Raw genomic sequence first — 16,242 nt, forward strand, 5'->3', positions numbered from 1 at the left:
TAAAAAGTGGTCATTCAAAATGAGCCATGATACAATTGGCAATTTGAATAATTTTGTATACAGTCCAAAAATCCATTTCCAGATGAAAAACAATGAACCTGAACCGGAGGAACTTTCTCCGACTGGTCAGGAACAGTAATTTTTTTAATTGTAATCTTTTGAATGTAAATAACTAGGATGTGAATCATCACTTTTGAAACTAAAAAAAGTGTGCTCAGAGTCCTTTCCTGCTCGAAATTGGGGAAAATGCAAACTTCTAAGTAGGAGGAAAAGCCTATAAAATTGCAATGTTGGTCACTGGTATTCCTTGAAAAGCGGTTATCCAACATAAGGCCCAATACAATAGAAATTTTGAATCATTTTTAGTTCGGTCCAAAAAATCCAAATTCTGATGAAAAAATGATGTCAAACGGACCAGAGGAACTTTCTCCGAATGGGCAGTAATGGTGAATTTTTAATGTTTTGGAACTAAAATAAGTGTGCCTAGACTCATTTTCATGCTCGAAATTGAGCAAAATACAAGCTTCTAAGTAGGAAGACAAGTCTATAAAATTGGCAATTTTGATCACTGGGAGGCCTTAATAGTGTTAATTCAACATGAGGCGCAATACAATTGACATTTTGAATAATATTTTGTACAGTCCAAAAAAAACGATGACCCCCAGACCTGAGGAACTTTCTCATAATGATCAGTAATGATGATTTTTTAATGTTTAATCTTTTGACTATAATTGACTTTCAGATGTAAATCAACTCTTTTGGAGCTAAAATAATTGCTTTTAGAGTCATTTTCATGCTCGAAATTGGGCAAAATAAAAGCTTCTAAGTAGCAGGAACAGTTTATAAAAATGGGAATTTTGGTCAATGGGAGTCCTTAAAAAGTGGATATTCAAAATGAGGCATCATACAATTTACATTTTGAATAATTTTTTGTACAGTTCAAAAAATCCAATTTCTGAATGAAAGCAATGACCGGAGGAACTTTCTCCGACTGGTCAGAAATAGTGATTTTTTAAATATTTAATCTTTTTAATGTAAATAACTAAGATGTGAATCATCACTTATGGAACTAAAATAAGTGTGCTTAGAGTCATTTTCATGGTCGAAATTGGGCAAAACACATGCTTCTAAGTAGGATGACAAGTCTATAAAATTGCCAATTTTGCTTACTGGGAGGCCTTAATAGTGGTAATTCAACATGAGGCGCAATACAATTGACATTTTGCATTATTTTTTGCACGGTCCAAATAAAACGATGACCCCCAGACCTGAGGATCTTTCTCAGAATGATCAGTAATGGTGATTTTTTAAAGTTTAATCTTTTTACTGTAAATTACTTTCCGATGTGAATCATCACTTTTGGAACTCAAATAATTGCTGTTATAGTCATTTTCATGCTCAAAATTGGGCAAAACACAAGAAGAAAAATATATAAAATTGCCAATTTTGGTCAATGGGAGTCCTTAAAAAGTGGTTCTTCAAAATGATGCGTGATACAATTGACATTTTAAATAATGTTTTGTCCTCTTATAGAGTGGGACTTTGGGATCTCATCATAATATCTGGTGTGAACAAGATCCCTTGGATGTTTAAGGTTAAGAACCTGCTGGGTAAACTGGGGTTGGCTGTACATTGGAGGGAACCAGAAACCCTGATAAACTATTCCAGCCTTAAAGCGATGTATTGGGGTAGTATTGAAAATGACCTGATATTGAATTGTAAGGGGTCACTTTCAATTGATTTTATGAATTTTAAACAATCTGTTCATTTTGAGCCCACATTGGATGAAATTGAGCCCCCTATAGCGAGGAAACTGTACTTACAGCTTAGATATAGTTGCCTTCCTCTAAACCACTTTAGAAGAAATTAGAGTAGAGAAGGGGAGCGTGGTGAAGAAGAGTGTTGCCCTTGTTGCTTAGGGACTGCTGAGACTCTTGATCATAGTTTTATTTATTGCTCCCTTTATTCCCGATCTTGACTCAAATGGATAGCTCCCCTTTGAAGAAATTTGGGAGTAAGGAGATACAAGGATGCACGTATAATAATGAAGATTGACACAACACGCATGATTGTTTTTTGTGTAGCAAAGTTTTTAATGGCCCAATGGATAAGGCGTGCCAAGTATTCTTCTTCTGAAAGTGACAATGCAATGGTACCAATGATGTAACACATAATTTTAAATTTTTTAACACTTTAAATTCCTTTTAAAAAGAAGTTGCAACATATGTAATTGGTTTTCTGTTTTAAGGAATATTTATGAAGTTTGTTTTTATAACTAATAATGTAAATTATATAATTAGGTTGCAACTATCTGGACCAACTTCCCTTTTGCACAAATATTAGTGCACTTTGATTAATTGCTAACATTAAGATTGTAGACAGATTGTGATTGTTTATTTAGGGTGACATATTTTATTTGTATTGTGTTTGTCATTGTCTTTTTAATGGTGTACTTTTATGATCAGCAGAGATTGAAATAATGTCTTTGAAGCGAAATAATTTTTGTACAGTACAAAAAAAACCGATGACCCCCAGACCTGAGGAACTTTCTCAGAGTGATCAGAAATGCTGATTATTTAATGATTAATCTGTTGACTGTAAAAGACTTTCAGATGTAAATCATCACTTTTGGAACTAGAAGAATTGCTTTTAGAGTCATTTTCATGCTCGAAATTGGGCAAAATACAACCTTATGAATAGCAGGAAAAGTTTTTAAAAAATGGAAATTTTAATCAATGGGAGTCCTTAAAAAGTGGTTATTCAAAATGAGACATGAAACAATTGACATCTTGAATAATTTTTTGTACAGTCCAAAAAATCCAATTCCTGATGACAAAAAATGAACCTGGACCACATTAAGTTTCTCTGACTGGTCTGTATTAGTGAATTTTTAAATATTTAATCTTTTGAATGTAAATAACTAGGATGTGAATCATCACTTTTGAAACTAAAATAAGAGTGCTCAGAGTCATTTTCATGCTCGAAATTGGCCAAAAGGCAAACTTCTAAGTAGGAGCAAAAGCCTATAAAATGGCAATTTTGGTCACTGGGATTCCTTGAAAAGCGGTTATCCAACATAAGGCCCAATACAATAGAAATTTTGGATCCTGTTTAGTACGGTCCCAAAAAAATCCAATTTCGGATGAAAAAATGATGACAAACGGACCCAAGGAACTTTCTCCGAATGGACAGTAATGGTGAATTTTTAATGTTTAATCTTTGAACTATAAGAGACTCCCGGATGTGAATCATCACTTTTGGAACTAAAATAATTGCTTTTAGAGTCATTTTCATGCTTGAAATTGGGCAAAATACAAGCGTCTGAGTAGGAGGAAAAGTTTATAAAAATGGCAATTTTGGTCAATGAGAGTCCTTAAAAAAGTCGTTATTCAAAAAGAGCCATGATACAATTGACATTTTGAATAAGTTTTTGGACAGTCCAAAAAATCCAATTCCTGATGAAAAATAATGAACCTGGACAAGATTAACTTTCTCCGACTGGTCAGTATTAGTGAATTTTTAAATATTTAATCTATTGAATGTAAATAACTAGGATGTGAATCAGCACTTTTGAAACTAAAATAAGTGTGCTCAGAGTCATTTTCATGCTCGAAATTGGGGAAAATACAAGCTTCTGAGTAGGAAGAAAAGTCTATAAAATTTCCAATTTTGGTCACTGGGAGGCCTTAATAGTGCTAATTCACCATGAGGCGCAATACCATTGACATTTTGAATCATCTTTAGTAGGGACCAAAAAACACAATTTCTGATGAAAAAATTATGACAAACAGACCAGAGGAGCTTTCTCCGAATGGACAGTAATGGTGAATTTTTTACGCTTAATCTTTCAACTGTAAATGACTCCCGCATGTGAATCATCACTAATGGAAATGAGCGTGCTTAGAGTCATTTTCAAGCTCGAAATTGGGCAAAATACACGTTTCTAAGTAGGAAGAAAAGTATAAAATTGCCAATTTTGGTCACTGGGAGGCCTCAATAGTGTTAATTCAACATGAGGTGCAATACAATTGACATTTTGAATTATTTTTGTGCAGTCCAAAAAAAGGATGAACCCCAGACCTGAGGAACTTTCTCAGAATGATCAATAATGGTGATTTTTTTAATGTTTAATCTTTTGACTGTGAATGACTTTCAGATGTGAATCATCACTTTTGGAACTAAAATAATTGCTTTTAGAGTCTCTTTCATGCTTGAAATTGGACAAAATACAAGCCTCTGAGTAGCAGGTAAAGTTTATAAAAATGGCTATTTTGTTCAATGGGAGTCCTTAAAAAGTGGTTATTCAAATTGAGGCATGATACAATTGACATTTTGAATAATATTTTGTACAGTGCAACAAATCCAATTCCTGAATGAAAGCAATGAACCCGGACCGGAGGAACTTTCTCCGACTGGTCAGAAAGAGTGATTTTTTAAATATTTAATCTTTTTAATGTAAATAACTAATATGTGAATCATCACTTATGGAACTAAAATAAGTGTGCTTAGAGTCATTTTCATGGTCGAAATTGGGCAAAACACAAGCTTCTAAGTAGGAAGAAAAGTCTATAAAATTGCCAATTTTGGTCACCGGGAGGCCTTAATAGTGGTAATTCAACATGAGGCGCAATACAATTGAAATTTTGAATTATTTTTTGTGCAGGCAAAACAATCCAATTCTTGATGAAAAACAATGAACCTGGACCGGAGGAACTTTCTCTGACTGGTCAGGAATAGTGAGTTTTTTAAAATATTTAATCTTTTGAATGTAAATAAGTAGGATGTTAATCATCGCTTTTGAGACTAAAATAAGAGTGCTCAGAGTCATTTTCATGCTCGAAATTGGGCAAAATGAAAACTTCTAAGTAGGAGGAAAGATCTATAAAATGGCAATTTTTTCTCACTTGGATTTCTTGAAAAGTGGTTATCCAACATAAAGCCCAATACAATTGAAATTTTGAATCCTGTTTAGTACGTTCCCAAAAAACTTGAATTTCTGATGAAAAAATGATGACAAGCGGACCCGAGGAGCTTTCTCCAAATGGACAGTAATGGTGATTTTTTAATGTTTGATCTTTGAACTGTAAATTACTCCAGGATGTGAATCATCACTGATAGAACTAAAATAAGTGTGCTTAGAGTCATTTTCATGCTCGAAATTGGGCAAAATACAAGCGTCTAAGTAGGAAGATAAGTCTATAAAATTGCTAATTTTGGTCACTGGGAGGCTTTAATAGTGGTAATTCAACGTGAGGCACAATACAATTGACATTTTGAATTATTTTTTGTACAGTCAAAAGAAAACGAAGAACCCCAGACCTGAGGAACTTTCTCAGAATGATCAGTAATGGTGAGTATTTAATGTTTCATCTTGTGACTGTAAAAGACTTTCAGATGTGAATCGTCACTTTTGGAACTAAAATATTTGCTTTTAGAGTCATTTTCATGATCCAAATTGGGCAAAATGCAAGCTTATGAGTAGCAGGAAAAGTTTATAAAAGTGGCAATTTTGTTCAATGGGAGTCCTTAAAAAGTGGTTATTCAAATTGAGGCATGATACAATTGACATTTTGAATAATATTTTGTACAGTACAAAAAATCCAATTCCTAAATGAAAGCAATGAACCCGGACCGGAAGAACTTTCTCCGACTGGTCAGAAAGAGTGATTTTTTAAAATATTTAATCGTTTTAATGTAAATAACTAGTATGTGAATCCTCACTTATGGAACTAAAATAAGTGTGCTTGGAGTAATTTTCATGGTCGAAATTTGGCAAAACACAAGCTTCTTAGTAGGAAGAAAAGTCTATAAAATTGCCAATTTTGGTCACCGGGAGGCCTTAATAGTGGTAATTCAACATGAGGCACAATCAATTGACATTTTGAATTATTTTTTGTACAGTCAAAAGAAAACGAAGAACCCCAGACCTGAGGAACTTTCTCAGAATGATCAGTAATGGTGATTATTTAATGTTTCATCTTGTGACTGTAAAAGACTTTCAGATGTGAATCATCACTTTTGGAACTAAAATATTTGCTTTTAGAGTCATTTTCACGATCAAAATTGGGCAAAATGCAAGCTTATGAGTAGCAGGAAAAGTTTATAAAAGTTGCTATTTTGTTAAATGGGAGTCCTTAAAAAGTGGTTATTCAAATTGAGGCATGATACAATTGACATTTTGAATAATATTTTGTACAGTACAAAAAATCCAATTCCTGAATGAAAGCAATGAACCCGGACCGGAAGAACTTTCTCCGACTGGTCAGAAAGAGTGATTTTTTACATATTTAATCGTTTTAATGTAAATAACTAATATGTGAATCCTCACTTATGGAACTAAAATAAGTGTGCTTGGAGTCATTTTCATGGTCGAAATATGGCAAAACACAAGCTTCTAAGTAGGAAGAAAAGTCTATAAAATTGCCAATTTTGGTCACCGGGAGGCCTTAATAGTGGTAATTCAACATGAGGCGTAATACAATTGAAATTTTGAATTATTTTTTGTACAGGCAAAACAATCCAATTCCTGATGAAAAACAATGAACCTGGACCGGAGGAACTTTCTCTGACTGGTCAGGAATAGTGAGTTTTTTAAATATTTAATCTTTTGAATGTAAATAATTAGGATGTTAATCATCGCTTTTGAAACTAAAATAAGAGTGCTCAGAGTCCTTTTCATGCTCGAAATTGGGCAAAATGAAAACTTCTAAGTAGGGTGAAAGATCTATAAAATGGCAATTTTTCTCACTGGGATTTCTTGAAAAGTGGTTATCCAACATAAGGTCCAATACAATTGAAATTTTGAATCCTGTTTAGTACGGTCCCAAAAAACTTGAATTTCTGATGAAAAAATGATGACAAACGGACCCGAGGAGCTTTCTCCAAATGGACAGTAATGGTGAATTATGAATGTTTGATCTTTGAACTGTAAATGACTCCCGGGTGTGAATAATCACTTTTAGAACTAAAATAGGTGTGCCTAGAGTCATTTTCATGCTTAAAATTGGGCAAAATACATGCTTCTAAGTAGGAAGATAAGTCTATAAAATTGCCAATTTTGGTCACTGGGAGGCTTTAATAGTGGTAATTCAACATGAAGCACAATACCATTGACATTTTGAATTATTTTTTGTACAGTCAAAAGAAAACGAAGAACCCCAGACCTGAGGAACTTTCTCAGAATGATCAGTAATGGTGATTATTTAATGTTTCATCTTGTGACTGTAAAAGACTTTCAGATGTGAATCATCACTTTTGGAACTAAAATATTTGCTTTTAGAGTCATTTTCATGATCAAAATTGGGCAAAATACAAGCTTCTGAGTAGCAGGAAAAGTTTATAAAAATTGCAATTTTGGTCAATGGGAGTCCTTAAAAAGTGGTTATTCAAAATGAGCCATGATACAATTGACAATTTGAATAGTTTTTTGTACATTCCAAAAATCCAATTCCAGATGAAAAACAATGAATCTGAACCGCAGGAATAGTAATTTTTTAAATATGTAATCTTTTGAATGTAAATAACAAGGATGTGAATCATCACTTTTGAAACTAAACTAAGTGTGCTCAGAGTTCATTCCTGCTAGAAATTGGGCAAAATGCAAACTTCTAAGTAGAAGGAAAAGCCTATAAAATTGTAATTTTGGTCACTGGGATTCCTTGAAATCGGTTTTCCAACATAAGGCCCAATACAATAGAAATTTTGAATAATTTTTAGTACGGTCCAAAAATTCCAAATTCTGATGAAAAAATTATGTCAAACGGACCAGAGGAACTTTCTCCGAATGGACAGTAATGGTGAATTTTTAATGTTTAATCTTTGAACTGTAAATGACTCTCGGATGTCAATCATCACTTTTGGAACTAAAATAAGTGTGCCTAGAGTCATTTTCATGCTCGAAATTGGGCAAAATACAAGCTTCTATGTAGGATGACAAGTCTATAAAATTATCAATTTTGCTCATTGGGAGGCCTTAATAGTGGTAATTCAACATGAGGCGCAATACAATTGACATTTTGCATTATTTTTTACATAGTACAAATAAAACGATGACCCCCAGACCTGAGGAACTTTCTCAGAATGATCAGTAATGGTGATGTTTTAATGTTTAATCTTTTTACTGTAAATTACTTTCCGATGTGAATCATCACTTTTGGAACTCAAATAATTGCTGTTATAGTCATTTTCATGCTCGAAATTGGGCAAAACACAAGATTCTATGTAGGAAGAAAAATATATAAATTGCCCATTTTGGTCAATGGGAGTCCTTAAAAAGTGGTTCTTCAAAATGATGCGTGATACAATTGACATTTTAAATAATTTTTTGTCCTCTTATAGAGTGGGGCTTTGGGAGCTAATGATAGTACCTGGTGTGAACAAGATCCCTTGGATGTTTACGGTTAAGAACCTGCTGGGTAAACTGGGGTTGGCTGTACATTGGAGGGAACCAGAAACCCTGATAAACAAATCCAGCCTTAAAGCGATGTATTGGGGTATTATTGAAAATGAACTGATATTGAATTGTAAGGGGTCACTTTCAATTGATTTTATGAATTTTAAACAATCTGTTCATTTTGAGCCCACATTGGATGAAATTGAGCCCTCTCTAGCAAGGAAACTGTACTTACAGCTTAGATATAGTTGTCTTCCTCTAAACCACTTTAGAAGAAGTTGGAGTAGAGAAGGGGAGCGTGGTGAAGAAGAGTGTTGCCCCTGTTGCTTAGGGACTGCTGAGACTCTTGATCATGTTTTATTTATTGCTCCCTTTACTCCCGATCTCGACTCAAATGCATAGCTCCCCTTTGTATAAATTTGGGAGTAAGGAGATACAAGGAGGCACGTATAATAATGAAGACTGACACGACACGCATGATTGTTTTTTGTGTAGCAAAGTTTTTAATGGCCCTATGGATAAGGTGTGCCAAGTATTCTTCTTCTGAAAGTTACAATGCAATGGGACCAATGATGTAACACATAATTTTAAATTTATTAACATTTTTAATTCCTTTTAAAAAGAAGTTGCAACATATGTAATTGGTTTTCTGTTTTAAGAAATATTTATGAAGTTTGTTTTTATAACTAATAATGTAAATTGTATAATTAGGTTGCAACTATGTGGACCAACTTCCCTTTTGCACAAATATTAGTGCACTTTGATTAATTGCTAACATTAAGATTGTAGACAGATTGTGATTGTTTATTTAGGGTGACATATTTTATTTATATTGTGTGTTTGTCATTGTCTTTTTTATGGTGTACTTTTATGATCCGCAGAGATCGAAATAAAGTCTTTGAAGTGAAATATTTTTTGTACAGTCCAAAAAAAAATGATGAGCCCCAGACCTGAGGAACTTTCTCAGAATGATCAGTAATTCTGATTATTTAATGATTAATCTGTTGACTGTAAAAGACTTTCAGATGTAAATCATCACTTTTGGAACTAAAAGAATTGCTTTTAGAGTCATTTTCATGCTCGAAAATGGGCAAAATACAACCTTATGAATAGCAGGAAAAGTTTTTAAAAGATGGAAATTGTGATCAATGGGAGTCCTTAAAAAGTGGTTATTCAAAATGAGACATGATACAATTGACATTTTGAATAATTTTTTGTACAGTCCAAAAAACCCAATTCCTGATGAAAAAAATGAACCTGGAGCACATTAACTTTATCCGATTCGTCAGTATTAGTGAATTTTTAAATATTTAGGGGCAGATTTACAAGCCCTTTGCGCCACTTTTGCGTCACTTTTCCCTTGTTAAAAGTGACGTAAAAGTGGCGCAAGGGGCTTGTAAATCTGCCCCTTAATCTTTTGAATGTAAATAAATAGAATGTGAATCATCACTTTTGAAACTAAAATATGAGTGCTCAGAGTCATTTTCATGCTCGAAATTGGGAAAAATGCAAACTTCTAAGTAGGAGGAAAAGCCTATAAAAAATGGCATTGTGGTCACTGGGATTCCTTGAAAAGCGGTTATCCAACATAAGGCCCAATACAATAGAATTTTTGGATCCTGTTTAGTACAGTCCCCAAAAATTAAATTTCGGATGAAAAAATTATGACAAACGGACCCGAGGAACTTTCGCCGAATGGACAGTAATGGTGAATTTTTAATGTTTAATCTTTGAACTGTAAGAGACTCCCGGATGTGAATCATCACTTTTGGAACTAAAATAATTGCTTTTAGAGTCATTTTCATGCTCGAAATTGGGCAAAATACAAGCTTCTGAGTAGTAGGAAAAGTTTATAAAAATGGCAATTTTGGTCAATGAGAGTCCTTAAAAAAGTCGTTATTCAAAAAGAGCCATGATACAATTGACATTTTGAATAATTTTTTGTACAGTCCAAAACATCCAATTCCTGATGAAAAATAATGAACCTGGACCAGATTAACTTTCTCCGACTGGTCAGTATTAGTGAATTTTTAAATATTTAATCTTTTGAATGTAAATAACTAGGATGTGAATCATCACTTTTGAAACTAAAATAAGTGTGCTCAGAATCATTTTCATGCTCGAAATTGGGGAAAATACAAGCTTCTAAGTAGGAAGAAAAGTCTATAAAATTGCCTATTTTGGTCACTGGGAGGCCCTAATAGGGGTAATTCACCATGAGGCGCAATACAATTGACATTTTGAATCATCTTTAGTAGGGACCAAAAAAAACAATTTCTGATGAAAAAATTATGACAAAAGGACCCGAGGAGCTTTCTCCGAATGAACAGTAATGGTGAATTTTTTATGCATAATCTTTCAACTGTAAATGACTCCCGGATGTGAATCATCACTAATGGAAATGAGTGTGTTTAGAGTCATTTTCATGCTCGAAATTGGGCAAAACACAAGCTTCTAAGTAGGAAGAAAAGTCTATAAAATTGTCAATTTTGGTCACTGGGAGGCCTTAATAGTGATAATTCAACATGAGGCGGAATACAATTGACATTTTGAATTAATTTTTGTACAGTCCAAACAATCCAATTCCTGTTGAAAAACAATGAACCTGGACCGGAGAAACTTTATCTGACTGGTCAGGAATAGTGATTTTTAAATATATAATCTTTTGAATGTAAATAACTAGGATGTTAATCATCGCTTTTGAAACTAAAATAAGTGTGCTCCGAGTCCTTTTTATGCTCGAAATTGGGCTAAATGAAAACTTCTATGTCGGAGGAAAGATCTATAAATGGCTATTTTGGTCACTGGAATTCCTTGAAAAGTGGTTATCCAACATAAGGCCCAATACAATTGAAATTTTTAACCCTGTTTAGTACGGTCCCAGAAAATCCAATTTCTGATGAAAAAATTATGACGGACCCGAGGAGCTTTCTCCCAATGGACAGTAATGGTGAATTTTTAATGCTGTATATATATATTTTTTTTTTAAACTTTGTTTATTGAGATTTTACGTCGTGTCATTTCATACACACAAAAGACAAAACCATAAGCAAAAACAGGTGGCATTGCAGGTCACAGGTCACAAGAGTATCTGAATCAGTGTAATCACAGGGGCCAAGTGAACAATCGTACACAGTATGATATGAGTCTTAACGCATGTACATAGGGTAGGGACATCAGGCAAAAAGCCAAAAACACATTATAATCACCTGGTATAGGTGTGGGGGTCCCCCAGGCAGAGTTTACCCATGCGCTGCACATCACCAAAGGCGCAACCTCATCCCATAAATCTCGCATAAAGAGTACATAAGAACAAGCCACATGACCTGGAAAAAACATAGGGGAGAGACCCAAAAGGGCCGCCCAGAGATGAGGGGGAAGAAAGGGGAAGAGAAAACACCGTATCCACCCCCATACGTCTACAGCAGCTCACCGTCCACCTTAAGCAGGATGTACGTCATGGGCGCTGGGATGCGGATCGGCAGAAGCCAGGGGGGGGGGCGTCTGCTGTCAGAGCCCCTGGACACCGCAGTAAGTAACTTTGTAATGGTCCCCAGATATCGGCAGGGCGGGACTGGGCAGGGAGTAATTCAGAGTATGTCAGTATCTGCTCCTGGCAGTAGACCAGGTCCGTGAGCCACTCCTTAAATTTTGGAGCCCGTCCCCGTCCCCACCGGCAAGCTATGCGCCGGTGGGGACGCAAATTTGCGACTCGTGCGCGGAATAGGTTTGGTATGCCCTAGTAACGCCTGTACAGGATCAGGTGCAAGGGGCAGCATGCGCCCAATAGGTCAGAATAGTGGGACATGCCCAGGATAAGTGCAGGAAGTCCGCCTGGGGGGCATGGCATCTCTCGCAATTATCTGAGTCTTGCAGTTGGAATCTGTACTTGGTGACCGGAGTGCAGCAGAGACGGTTCAGGAATTTAAAATGGATGACACGGTGTCTACTGCTCGCAGAAATCTGTTCCGTCTGCGAACAACAGTATGCCCATCTATCATCACCCAGCGCCAGCCCCAACTCCCGCTCCCACTCCCCACGAGCCCGAGAAATGTCGAGTGTAGCGTCAGAGCGAACGGCATGGTACAGTATCGAGACCAAATGGGAGGGTGAGGTGGCTTGTAGGATCCTGTGTAATGGAGCCATGGTGTCAGGCTCAGTCGGGAATGTCGGCAATATGGCCTTCATTCCATGCCTCAGTCTAATGTAGGTAAAGAGCTCCAGAGGGGTAGGCGTGTAACCTTCGAAGAAGTGTTCCCTGTCGCGAAAGAGCCCGCCGGAGAACAGATCGCCCCATCTTTGAATTCCTAGCGTGCGAATCAAATCGCGAAACAGTCTCTCTTGGAAAAGGGGAAGCTGCGGGTGATAGGCAATGGGGAGAAGGGGGGAGTACAGGAATGAACTTCCCACTCGCCTTGACAGCTCCAGCCAAGCCCTCACCGTGCCCTGCAAGGCATTGTAACTGGTAGTGGTATGTGGGAGCACACTATGCAATAAACCAGGCAGGGGCAAGGGTGCCGCCAGCCAGTCCTCCGCAGCGAGCTGGGGCATAAAAGCGATCGGGTGGAACCAGTAGTATGCATAGTGCGCTTGGGCGCAATGATAGTACAGTTCCAGATCCGGTATATCGAAGCCTCCGCACGAGTATGGAGAGGTCATCATAGCCCACTTCAATCGAGGTCTCCTCCCGCCCCACACCAGCCGTATCAATTCTGAACGCAAACGAGTGAAAAAATGCCTGCTCGGGGGGAAGGGAATGTTCAGAAACAAATACAGAAGCAGGGGAAGCACTACCATCTTAATCAGGGCTGCATGCCCAGCCATCGACAGAGGGAGCGTAATCCAGCGGTCAACACACGAGGAGACATGCAGCAATGTCGTGCCATAATTTAACCGCATGAGCTCCTCCCTATCTCGAGAAATCTTAATGCCTAGGTAATTGACCTCGGAGTCACTCCATTCTATGGGATAGTCGAGCGAAAAGGTCTGTGAGCCATCAGTTAGATGGAAGATCTGGGACTTTGACCAGTTGATGTGCACGCCCGACATCTCCCCGTATGTCAAGAATTCCCGGAGGATTGGGTTCAGGTTATTTTGAGGGTCCCGCACATACAGAGTAATGTCATCTGCATACAGCGACAGCAATATCTGTCGCTGCTCACAGAACAGCGCCCTGTCTCGGTGGCATTGTCGCAGCCGCGAGGCAAGAGGCTCAAGCGCCAGTGCAAATAAAAGTGGGGAGAGTGGGCACCCCTGCCTGGTCCCTCGGGCAATCCCGAAGGGCTCTGACGTCCTGCCATTGATTAAGACCCTGGCACACGGACTGCCATAAAGAATAGCTATCCATCCTAGGAACACCAGAGGAAAACCCATATGAGTCAGCACAGCTACCAGATAATCCCACTCCAAAGAGTCGAACGCTTTCGTAGCGTCCAAAAAAAACGCCACCATATGTAGGCTGTGATCCACATTCTGCAAGGTCGCAAATAGCGTGCGCAAGTTGTGCGACGTCGCCCTTCCGGGTATGAAGCCCGATTGATCCGGGAGTACCAATCCCTCCATGAGGAGCGTCAAACGATTAGCCAGAGTTTTGGCAAGGATCTTTGCGTCACAGTTAAGGAGGGACAAGGGTCGATATGAGTCCGGGGAAGCCGCCGGTTTACCCGGCTTCAAGAGGGAGGTAATTAGTGCCTCTCTCATAGATGGGGGAAGCTCCCCCAGCGTGTGGGCCTCGTCAAATACCACTTTTAAAATCGGAGCAAGGATATCAATGTAAGATTTATAAAACTCTATCGGGAATCCATCAAGGCCCGGGGCCTTCCCCGAGGCCATTTGCATTATAGCCTCCTGAATTTCGTCGATCCCAAGAGGAGCCATTAGGAACCGTCGTTGTCTGTCAGAAAGCCATCCCAATGTAATTTCCCCCAAATATCGGTCCAGCTCCGGCGCGTGCGCATGAGTAGAGGAGTACAGGTCAGAATAATGGGTAACAAACGTTTGCATGAAAGAGCGGGTATCCCTGTGGAGTACCCCCGAAGTTCCCTGGATCTCAGGGACATGGTTGCTGAATCGGGGCGGACGTATTGCCCAAGCCAGGAATTTTCCCGGCCGCTCCCCCTCCCCGTACCTGCGAGCCTGAAAGTGTTTCCCCCTAAACCGGACTTCTCGATCCGCGGTGTCTTTATAGTCAGACAATAGGTCTCGGAACCTGGCCTGCGCCTCAGCATCAGTGTGAAACGTGGGGGCGGTCTCCAGGCACTTAAGGTTAGCCTCCAGTTTACAAAGGGTGTTACGTAGGTCCCTGAGGACTCCCACCCCTTTCGAAATGCACAGCCCCCTGATTGTGGCCTTAAAAGCCTCCCAAACTACAGCAACACTGTCCACCGTTCCACCATTTCGTTGAAAGAAGCTCTCAATCTCCTGTGCAATTTCCGACCGAAAGACCTCATCTAGCAGGGCAGAGGGCTGCAATCTCCATGACATCGGAGAGCCAGCAAGGTCAACCAATTCCACACCCATCAGGACCGGGGCATGATCGGAGTACGTACGCGCAAGGTGTTTTACCCAGCATATCGTGGGAGCGAGTCCCGGGGAGACCAAGAGATAGTCCAATCTCGCCCACGTGGCGTGTGCAGCCGACCAATGCGTGCCCTCTAAGGTCGCCGGGTGCCTCGAGCGCCATGCGTCCAGCAGATGACGCTCAGTAAGAAGGTCACGAACATAAGCTTGCGAGCGAGAGTAATGTTGAGGGCCAGGGTTCGCCCTATCTTTCGTGGGATCAATAGCTACATTAAAATCCCCTCCCCATACTAAATAAGTAGAGCCCATGCTCAAAATCTCCCTCCAGAGCGTCTGAAGGCAATTTGGATCATCAGAGTTGGGGCCATAGTAACACGCCAGAGTGAGTATATCCGCACCCATGCGTCCCCAGACAATTCAATACCGGCCCTCCCTGTCTGTTCGTTCACCCAGGTGCACAAAGGGGGTGTGTTTTTTAATGAGAATTGCAACTCCTCGTGAGTAAGTGGAGTATGAGGAGAAGGCGCGATGTATGGCCCACCGCGATGCAAACAGCGATGGCCTGGAGGGGTCCAGGTGCGTCTCCTGAAGGAAAGCCACGCCTATGTGTTGTCTATCCAGGTACGCCAGGATCTGTCTACGTTTTCTAGGGTCCCCTAAACCCCTCACATTCCAGGTCAGGAAATTAAGCTGCCCAGTAAAGTCCCTACTTGTCTGCGGATCACCCATGGGGAACAACAATCCTCAGATGTAGCAACGCAATGCCACCGCCGCCCCTAGAATGATGTGAAATAGACGATGCAAATACCACCACACACCAATTAACACTAACAAGCACAAGCAATTCCCAACTCCTCCCCCCTCCCCCCACCCACAGCAGCATCCCAATCATGCCATCTGAATAGTCCCCCTCCTCCCCACCCCAAAACCAAACCCTTCTATAGCCAGTGCCACAAGGGATTAACATTCAAACTGAGAAACAATGAGGTAATACCCTTTGGAGGTCAGTCTAGGTGGAGGCACTGTGTCCCCTTGAACCCTGGGAGCGCGCCCGGTCATAGTCCGAGCCCTCGCCAGGGACAAAGGGCGCCCAGCGAAGTAAAAAGTCCTGAGAGTCAAGTGCGCACTAAATGGATGCAGGGCTCTGGTTTACATCCCCTCACTAACAGCGCAGTCAGGCCGTCGAGTGCCCATAACATGGTCCGTGGCAGTATGCATCTGCACCAGCCCACCAACTATCGAATATCTGCCCCGGATGCGACCAGACGACAACTCGGCGCCGTCACTCCGAGGCCGGCGAGGATGGGCGGTCCGGTTCGCGCCTCCTGACC

Source organism: Triturus cristatus, chromosome 3_2 (genome assembly GCF_964204655.1).
Source record: "Triturus cristatus chromosome 3_2, aTriCri1.1, whole genome shotgun sequence".
NCBI lineage: Eukaryota > Metazoa > Chordata > Amphibia > Caudata > Salamandridae > Triturus > Triturus cristatus.